Genomic DNA, 10,915 nt, shown 5'->3' on the forward strand with positions numbered 1-10,915 from the left:
TTTTGTATCCAATATTGGATGCATAAAACCTTGAGTCTTCAAAGTAACACTCTCGTTTTTGAAGTCACCCAAATATTTATTTATTCATTCATTCAGGATGGATTTAGATTCAACTTCAAACAAATGATCTCTAAATCAACGATAGTCCTACGTCACCCTTGCGATTATACCATAGATATAACCCACTTCCTGTTTTTTTCAAATCAAAAAGTCTCTGATATACTAAACATTCAGAGCTAAATGCGGCATGATTGACGTCCAAATTCAATTTCCGTTCTTTATTCATTTTCAAACAATTAACACATTTCAACACAGTTGACTTGCATTCAGATGTCTTGTGTTTCTGACTACACCTTGAGCACGTTTCAAAATTTTGTTTGCAATCCGTGCTCTTGTGTCCAAAAAGTGAAGAAAAAAAGGGAGCGATGGCAAAAAGACGGGTGGGTAATGTCGGGGACATAACCGGAGTGACGTAGGACTATACAAAGGGGACAGCTTTTGTTAAATATATATTTTAAATATTTTTTTTATTTTCTTCTCCTACGTGAATACCTACCTATCTACCTGAACAATGGATTAGTTTACTGTTTACTCTTTATGAATATGTTGAGGGTTGAAAAGAACCTTTGGTGTTGTGTTTTTGTTATCACTCGATATTCCCATCTTGTTCGGTTAAACCTTCCTGTTTAGCTATTACGTTTGCCACTCGCCACAGCATTCACAGTTGGAAAATTTCTTCGTATCCAGCTTGTGACATATTGTTCAGTAAATTACATTTAATGCGACGTGCCGGAGAAGCACTTTGCCACTCACTGAAACTAATTGTTGCCTTGATGAGCGCCGAACCGAAGCTGCTCTGTTCTTGAGGCGGGTTTTCTGATTGTCGTAAGCAGGTTTGCAAGCCAACTCGAGCACTCCGACGGCCGAAACTCTATAATCGCTGTTAGGTATACTGGTGCTCCGGCACCAATCCGTTCGGCCTAGTTACCCTTGCGGAGCAATCAGTGAATGCGACCAACAGAGAACTGGAGACCTGCACGGTTCGAGTGAGACTTTGCCTTTCCCTTGACTTGTCCTCCTTTGTTACGTCCGATGCCGATGCCGTACAACCACACGGGTTTACGGTTTGAAAGAAAATAAGATATTTTTTTGGGGTCCGCGTGTTTTATACTCTAGCGGTACACACTCACAGGATAGAGACAAATCGGCAGACTCAGCCAGAGGGGCGAGTCCAACGAGACGAAAAACTACATTCATTACGATTTGTTCGCTCGTTGGATTCACATGCAGGCTAAAAAGGGTCCTTTTCAGGATCACAAAATTATCTTCAATCTAAAGAGTTTATTGTTTTGTTGTCACTCGATATCCCCATCTTGTTCGGCTAAACCTTTCTGTTTAGCGATTGCATTTGCCACTCGCCTCAGCTTTCACAGTTGGAAAATTTCTTCCCATCCAGCTTGTGACATATTTTACAGTAAATTACATTCAATGCAACGTACCGAAGCGCCACTCAGTGTCGCATTGGAGGCGATTTTAACCTGTAATTGAACATTTGCGATGACAGTGGTACAGTGTCGACTTTCAATGTGCGGTCATAGTTTGGATCTCTATGTTTACAAAAATGTCCAACTAAATAAGTCGCATTACATGTCCGTCCAATTAGCTAAATGTCGAACTAATTGTAAATTACTGTACTTTCAATCTGGAAACAATTTAAGAGTTGGTGAAAATTGAATAATCTTGAAAGTCCCCAACTATCAATAAGCTCAGAACTACTGCCAAATTCACATACTCATCAGATCCTGGCAAACAAATTATGAAAACATCAATTTGTGTTTTATTATTATTTTGGATAATGTTTTAGAACGCATTGAACTTTATTTCCTAAACTCTTTTTTGGAAGGTTTAATGGCCCTGAAAAGCGCATTGTTTTATGGAATGGTTCCAATTTAGAAAACTTAGTACTCGTGGTTTTGAAAAAACAAACCATTTCGAACGCCCTCGATGCCGCCTTGTTCTGGATTTGCCACCAAAGCAGATTGTAAAAAGAACCAACTTTTTTGTTCTGCTACCTGCTGCCGTTTTGCGATTGCGTTTGCCACTCGCCACTCGCTGCAACTGCCTGTTGTTGTCTTGATGTGTTCTGTTCTGAATGCGGTTTTTCTTATCGTCGCGAGCAGCTTTAACAGCCAACTCGATCACTTCGGCGGCCGAAACTATATAACGGCGGCTAGGTGGACTGGTGCACTGGTACTAACGCGCTCGGCCTAGCTACCCTTGCGGGGAACTCCATATCAACACGGTTCGAGTGGGATTTTGCCTTTCCCTTCACTTTTCCTCCTTTACCATGTCCAGACATGGGTGCTTGGGTTGGTTTGTTGATGTGTTGTGATGCGAACCGATGTGGTGTACGGTTTGAATGAGAATGATCGTTACGGCAGCGGAGCGGGGATTTTTAAGCTGACTGGCTGGCTCGAGAATTACGCATGTGTGAGACTGCGACCAATGTTTCGTTCATTTTTTTCTTTTTCCTTTCCAATCGTGCTTCATTCTATTTCGCTGCTGCTCTGGTTGCCCGTTTTGGTCGGTACGATTTGAGGAGCACAAAATGGACCAATCAAAAATGGGCACATAGTGAATTTTGAGAATACTTGATATTTCACAATTATTCAATTATTTATCTCAAGAAAAATTAAATGTTATTCGTTATGATAGATGCGTAGATATATTTCCTATCAATTGATGCAAAAACCTTTGCGATCTATTGAGAAATGCTCGAGTTATAAGCGTTCCAAATCTTGCATTTTTTCCTACTTGTTCAGTGCCTAGATTTCCATTTCACCCCCTATTTCTTCCGGTTAGACGTAGTCCTACGTCAAAAATCGCGCTCATTGTGAAGGATTGTAAATCCGGCATGACAATGGTTAGCGTGGAAACACACTAGACGGCTCTGCCGCGCGATTTTCGCAATGACAAGTCACAGCAGGAGCTTCATGTAAAACACATTCAGCGACTTTCGACGGTTTCACTATCTGCCATTATTATATTTTTATAGACGGATCCAAGACGAGTATATGGTGTCGCGACCGCCTGGATGATCGTCCATTGTGATCGCTCGGATCAGCTTCGGTATCGACCGCTGCTGCTGTCGCTGCTATAAGCAGACCGATTCGAACTACCGTTGAAGGAGACCGATGCGACGCTCGGCTCAATTGCTGACTGCACGGAATCACTTCACTGCTTCTATAAGCAGAACGATACGACGCCCAATCCGATTCGCTACCGCTGCAGGAGACCGATGCGACGCCCAGCCCAATTTCTGGTCGCAAGGAGTTACTTCACTGCTGCTACCGCTGCTATAAGCAGACCGATGCGACGCCCAGTCCAATTAACTAACGCTGAGGGGACCGATGTGACGCCCATCTCAATTGCTGGTCGGACGAATTGATTTCACTGCTACTGTCGCTGCTATAAGCAGACTGATTCGACGCCCAATTCAATTCACTACCGCTTAAGGAAACCGATGCGACGCTCAGCTCAATTGCTGGCTGCACGGAATCACTTCGGTGCTGCTATAAGCAGACCGATACGATGCCCAATCCGATTCACTATCGCTGAGGGAGACCGATGCGACGCACAGCTCAATTGCTGGCCGCACGGAATTACTCCGCTGCTGCTGCCGCTGCTAAAAGCAGACCGATGTGATGCCCAGCTCAATTGCTTGTTTCTCGGGTCGGTGCCAATCCTCGTTGTTGTTGCTGCTGCTAGCACTGCTAGGTGTTGCTTGTTCCACGTCCGTTGTAAGAATAATTGCAGCGCCGAAATGCGCGCGCTTTTGTAGCATTGCTTACCCGCGTTCCTTCTTCTGATTGGTCTGTTGTTCTAATGGCATGTTACTCATATATCTTCTTCTTCTTATTATTCTTTTATTTTATTTATTCAACCGCCAAATGACCTCTGAGGAATAAAGTGATACATTTTAAATCATCATTCTCTATACTCTACATATGGTACAAGGTACAACTGTTGGAACAGTAAGCGGATTAGAGGGGTGGTATAAAAAACAGAATTGAGGAAAACGGAAGAGTGGATAAAATATTGCATTATTATTGAAATATTGCATTTCTCGACAATTTGGATGGGATTCGAGTATCCGCAGCTACATGACCGCAGAGTGGTTTCCACGTATTGGTTCACCTGATAGTACATTTATTATTGCCTTGCTTTATTTACACCTTTCAAAAGCGCATAAACACTGAGGCTGATGTGACATTAGGCGGATTCGCCGCCGCGCATTCCGCGACGGTTTTTTCTCGATATAAATTCGCTTTCAAAACCGCCCCGCTCTGTGTGACATGGCTCATTCACAATACACTGTAGATCATCCGCTTCGGTTTTACTCGCGGAATCCGCGGCGGCGAATTCGCCTAATGTGACATCAGCCTAATACTCTCCCAAAACCGTTGCGGCGCATCATCTTCATCGGGCCCCCGCAGCGAACGAGGAACCGTACAACAGTGATTTTGGAACCGTACACACCCGCCCCGCCGTATGTGTTTTATCGCATTCACATTTCATTATCGAGGTCCCGCGGCGGTCTGTCTTTGCAAGATCCGCGCGGGAGAGCCGTCCAGTGTGTTCTTACGCTTAGCGATATCGCGCGATAATCTGTCATAATCTGTCTGTCAAACCTGCTTCCCTCTAATCACACTGTCATTATTTGTTATGGACAATGTCGTACTAGATTAGTGGAACAAAATCATATCGCTAAAAATGTGATTGCAAGTATAAAACTCCAGATAATTAATAATTGAAAAACTAACGAATTCAATCAAATATAAACAAAAATGTGTAAAAATAATTATGATTATACGCTTACAATAGGTGATCGATTCAGCTCTCACTTTATGAAGCGTTTTATATGTATAGAGCTGAACATTTATTTCGATATATCGTTCCACCCATTATATATTTTGTTCCACCTGTCTGATGTATGTAGTATCTCCTATCAAAGCAACGCGATTTTCGCAGCCAAAGCTTGGAGAGTTCTATCTTTTTTTCGCGCTGTCATGGGTGATTTCGCGCTTTGCTCTGATTGGTTGACGAATAAAAATCGCTATTGAAAAAAATAATCGCACACAAGGATGATTGTAAATCCGGCATTAGATTACGTCCCGCGAAACGTCCCGCATTTGGCAAAAGAAGCGAAAATGTCCCGCGATATCAATACATTTCAATGTTAGAATTTGATCATGTTTATTTCTTAAATGGATGAACCTCAAAAAAAACATTTATTTGGCAGACTGTTCAATGAATCTGAAGGTTACCTCGTTGAGCAAGTTTTATCGCACCGAACGTGTACTTTTTGTTTAGAGAGTGTCAAGTGGGAACGACAGCAATAAAATTGGATTTTTTTTAATAAAAGTGTCCTATTGATCCGCAGGGACCGACGTGAGTCAGACGAAAAATTAATTCTCGGTCCTATAGCTCCGTCGGGGCTCAACGTGTTAGATAAGCCGGAAGAACTAGTGGATGCTGGAAAGGAAGAGGCAGAGATGTTTGATGAAGTATCGTAAATGAAGTGCCAGGCGGACTTACGGCCAGAACCTCAACCATGACCGATGAAAAGATAAATGTCGGCATGTTCTTTAATCTTTACGTGGCTTTAGCGGTCAGCTGTTTCTCCGTTTTGTCCATGAAGTTATTGAAGGAAATCTTCCGTTTGAAATTCACCCATTTTTTTATCCTTCGCAGCTGGGGGATGTTGGTGAGGTTGGCGGTCTTCGTTACGATCTTATTTTCGGTCGATTCCTCTCCGTTGCGTGTTACCTCTTTAGTTAGGTGGCAACTTCCGGCAGGCACTTCGTGTATATCTCTGCGTTCACCACAAGACTCGAAAGCAGTGCGGCTTGGACATTCCTTTAGCGCCGATCGTCAGCCAGAGTCATCAATGCTTACCTCATTTGTGGGGTACCGGTCCCCTGTCATTCGTTGAATTCTAGCATCAACTAGATTTCGTCATTCATTATGAGCACGACATTGCGCTTCGCAGGAAAGAAGTTTTTCACCAACACCTCCAGCTACTTCATCTGACCTCTTCTGACGCTTACATATAAAAATTTTAATTCTGGCCAGATACTTCTCTACCGTTTGGCCGGTTGTTCCGATCTCCCGGCTTGAGTAGCGGCAGGTCGAGGATGTTGTAAATACCAAATCGATTATATCCGGTGGACACGAAGTGTCTCAGAATGTCCATCTTCTTCGCTGGTGGAGCTGGCAGTGTGAAAAAATCATAAAGTTGCTTGAAGGCATTCACCAAGGCTGCTGCGAATCAACAGCGTTGAATCATTTTTGTTGAAGGCATAATAAACATAAGATTCAAGGAAAGTTTGTTCCATTGTATTATCTTTTCTAATTTTTTTCCATCGCCATCCGAAATTAGTGATTTTTTCTAATGCATTTTTAAAAAATGACTTAAAATATTCCATTCGGTATTTTGAAAAAAATGGTTGAATTCGAATCGTGATTTCCAGGGTTAAATGCTCTTACTGAGCGATTTTTTTTAAACGTGAGCAAAATCTGTACCACAGAAAAATTACAACTATGTGCCGATAAGATGAAAGAAATAATACAGATCAGGTTCAATTGCAAGGACACATGTTAAGAATTTCATGAATAAATGTTATGTTCAAATGACGTATATATATAAAGTTTTGGGTGTCCCGCGTTAGATCTCTGACCATCTGGGCACTTCACCATAGAACAATGTTATGATGAGAAAAAGTTTAAAAATTCGTTCTAATGAATTCATATTAAAACAATAATTTTGGGCGGGACGAAGTTCGCCGGGTCCGCTAGTATATATCTATCTATCTATCTATCTATCTATATATATAAAAATGGAGTGATGTCTGTCTGTCTGTCTGATTCTTATAGACTCGGAAACTACTGAACCGATCGACATGAAAATTGGTATGTAGGGGTTTTTGGGGCCGGGGAAGGTTTTCGTGATATTTTGAGACCCCTCCCCCCTCTCTAAGGGGGGCTGCCGTACAAATGAAACACAAATTTCTGCATTACTCGGAAATTAACCAAGCAAACGAAACCAAAGTTGGCATGTGAAAGTTTTAGGGTGCAATAAATGTTTCTATGATGGTTAGACAGTCCTTCCCCCACTCAAAGGGGGGGCTGCCATACAAATGAAACACAAATTTCTGCATTACTCGAGAATTAATCAAGCAAATGAAACCAAATTTGGCATGTGGAGGTTTTAGGATGCAATAAATGTTTCTATGGTGATAAGATACTCCTTCCCCGTTTCTTAGAGGGGGCTGCCATACAAATGAAACACAATTTTTTGCATTACTCGGAAATTAATCAATCAAACGAAACCAAAGTTGGCATGTGAAAGTTTTAGGGTGCAATAAATGTTTCTATGATGGTTAGACAGTCCTTCCCCCACTCAAAGGGGGGGCTGCCATACAAATGAAACACAAATTTCTGCATTACTCGAGAATTAATTAAGCAAATGAAACCAAATTTGGCATGTGGAGGTTTTAGGATGCAATAAATGTTTCTATGGTGATAAGATACTCCTTCCCCGTTTCTTAGAGGGGGCTGCCATACAAATGAAACACAATTTTTTGCATTACTCGGAAATTAATCAATCAAACGAAACCAAAGTTGGCATGTGAAAGTTTTAGGGTGCAATAAATGTTTCTATGATGGTTAGACAGTCCTTCCCCCACTCAAAGGGGGGGCTGCCATACAAATGAAACACAAATTTCTGCATTACTTGAGAATTAATCAAGCAAATGAAACCAAATTTGGCATGTGGAGGTTTTAGGATGCAATAAATGTTTCTATGGTGTTAAGATACTCCTTCCCCCTCTCTTAGAGGGGGCTGCCGTACAAATGAAATACAAAATTTTGCATTACCCGAGAATTAATCAAGCAAATTAAACCAAATTAGGCATATGGAAACTTTAGGGTGCAATGAATGTTTCTATGGTGGTTAGATACCCCTCCCCCCTCTCTTAGGGGTGGCTGCCATACAAATAAAACACAAATTTCTGCATTACTCGAGAATTAATCAAGTAAATGGGCGGGACGAAGTTTGCCGGGTTAGCTAGTATATTATATATATACAGCCATTCCATGCGTTCTCAAGGGGAAAAATGATTTTTCATACCACCGGTTAACTTTGAAGAATCATATCTCATAAACAAAAAAAATGCATCTCTGAAATCGAGATATGTTATGTAAAACAGCCTCATCTTTCAAGAAAAATATTAAAAATATAGCCCTCTAGTTTAAAGCCATGAATACAATATAAAACAAATGCAATAGATAATTACGAAAATCTTTCAAACTCAAAGATCCTTGTTCCGTGTATGTCGCAGAAACGGGTGCGATATACTATGCTCTAGGGATCATTGAAACACTGCCCATCGACCATTATTTTATTTTTTCAGACAGTCTCAGCTCAATAGAGGCAATCCGCTCAATGAAAGTTGATAAACGCTCATCTTATTTCCTAACAAGAATAAGACATCTATTGAGTGTTTTGGTCGAAAAATTATTCAAGATTACCTTAGCATGGGTTCCCTCTCATTGCTCGATTCCGGGGAATGAGAAAGCGGACTCGCTAGCTAAGGTGGGCGCTTCAGAAGGCACAGTTTTTGAAAGGCAAATTGCCTATAATGAATTTTTTCACATTCCTCGTCAGGACACACTCGTTAGTTGGCAGCGCATGTGGAGTGAAGATGAGTTCGGTCGCTGGTTACACACGATTATCCCTAAGGTTTCGACGAAAGCTTGGTTTAAGGGATTGAATGTCGGTCGTGATTTCATTCGCGTGATATCTCGGCTTATGTCCAATCACTACAACCTAAACGCGCATCTCTATCGCATTGGGCTCGCAGCAAACAATCTTTGTGATTGTGGCGATGGCGATGACATCGAGCATGTTGTCTGGTCGTGTATCCGGTTCCATGCTGCTCGCTCTCAGCTCTCTAGAGCACTGAGAGCAAAAGGCAGACAATCGGATATCCCCGTCCGGGATATCTTAGGTAGCCGGGATCCTGATCTTCTGCTTCATCTATACCTGTTCCTCAGAAACGCCGATGTCAACGTTTAATGATGTTTCCTTCGTTGTGTCCCCGTTTCATATCCCTCCTATCCGATCGATAAACTTTTACTTAGTCGCGGCAATACATACACACACTCATTACAGATGTACGGGCCAAAGATTGTGCAGTCCACTGATCATTCAACAAGAGCCAAAGGTTGTACCGCTCATGACAACTCTACACGAACTGATGATTGCGCCGGCTAGTGACCATTCTATCCTGGATTCCTCGAGTCGAGAAAGATGCACCACGCTAGATATGGGGTACAGACTAGGGGGGCGTTGCTGATTAATGGTCAGCTGCATCCCAATAGGAAGTAGCCCGTGTCGGGCACACGTATAGAGCATCGAAGACTGCAACATACCAATTATGAGAACACTTGTAATACTAACCTCGAGCCAACCGCGAGTAATCGGTTACACATTACTAACATAGTTGTAAGACAAAAATTGTCAAAATATTGGACTCCCGGCCCCGTCAGGCTAACGCCACATGTGCCTTAATAAAAAATATATTTTGGAAAAAAAAAAAAATTACGAAAATAATATCCATTTTTTTGCAAGTTAAATATTTTTTAATGAAAAGCTAGCTCATTGGCTTCATTTAGATATGTCGATAATCTAAACCGGGTCAGTGGTTCTGAAGTTATGATTTTTTGAAAAAAGTCAGTTTTTGGAAAAAGTGGGGAAAAAATTATTTTTCGGACAACCCTAAAATGGAAATGGTCACTCTAACGAAAAACAGGAAGTGGGTTATATCTATGGTATAACCGCAAGGGTGACGTAGGACTATCGTTGATTTAGAGATCATTTGTTTGAAGTTGAATCTAAATCCATCCTGAATGAATGAATAAATAAATATTTGGGTGACTTCAAAAACGAGAGTGTTACTTTGAAGACTCAAGGTTTTATGCATCCAATATTGGATACAAAAAACCTTGTTCTGAAGAATAATCTTCAGAAGCTTTCCTGTTAACTGCACTTGATTAACAAATCACAAAACCAAATGTATGTGGTCGCAGTATTATATGGATAGAAAACATTAAAATAAACTCGCTTGAATGTAATTTTCAATTCCAAGGGGAACTGGCAGATTATTTTTCAGCAACGATCATTTCTTTCCAGGTTTCCTCTCGATAACCAGCAAACGAAAAGAGTTGCGCGCGTGTATGTGTGTGTGTGTGGCGGCTGCTTCTATGTCTTCCCGAGGAACCGTATTTCGATGCTGATACTCTCTTGGTCACCTTCTCTTCTCCTTCTGATCGATCGGCTTTTCTGCGCTCCCTCACAGTTAAAACAAACTGATTGCATTTCAGTTCAGGTCAAGCCAGGTAATGAATACCTCGATCCCTCGCCGTTCAGCTCGTTCAGTAACGATGTTGTCTTGTCGATGTCCTCAGGCGTCGTGCACAAATTACGTAACGCAAAAATCCGGATTTTGAACCTCCCCCCTTCCGTAACGCAATTTCCTATCTCTAATAAACAGAAAGTAACGCAACATCTAACCCCTCCCCCCTTATCGCGTTACGTAATTTGTGCACGACGCCTCACGAAAATGAATGGGTTTCACCATCAGAATATCATTTCAGTATGCTTTTCGTGCGTGATTGAATCGAGAGAAGGTGTGGTGTACGATGGCAATTTGGAAGGCAAACTAGAGGAGAATGAACTCTCTGAGTATGAAAATTTCGGCGACTGAGCAATAATCGATTGAAAATTATATAATTTTGGCGATACGAAACATTTTCCGTTTTTCATGTTATGCATCCATTATTGGATACGAAA

The sequence above is a fragment of the Toxorhynchites rutilus genome, chromosome 2 (assembly GCF_029784135.1).
Source record: "Toxorhynchites rutilus septentrionalis strain SRP chromosome 2, ASM2978413v1, whole genome shotgun sequence".
NCBI classification, from domain to species: domain Eukaryota; kingdom Metazoa; phylum Arthropoda; class Insecta; order Diptera; family Culicidae; genus Toxorhynchites; species Toxorhynchites rutilus.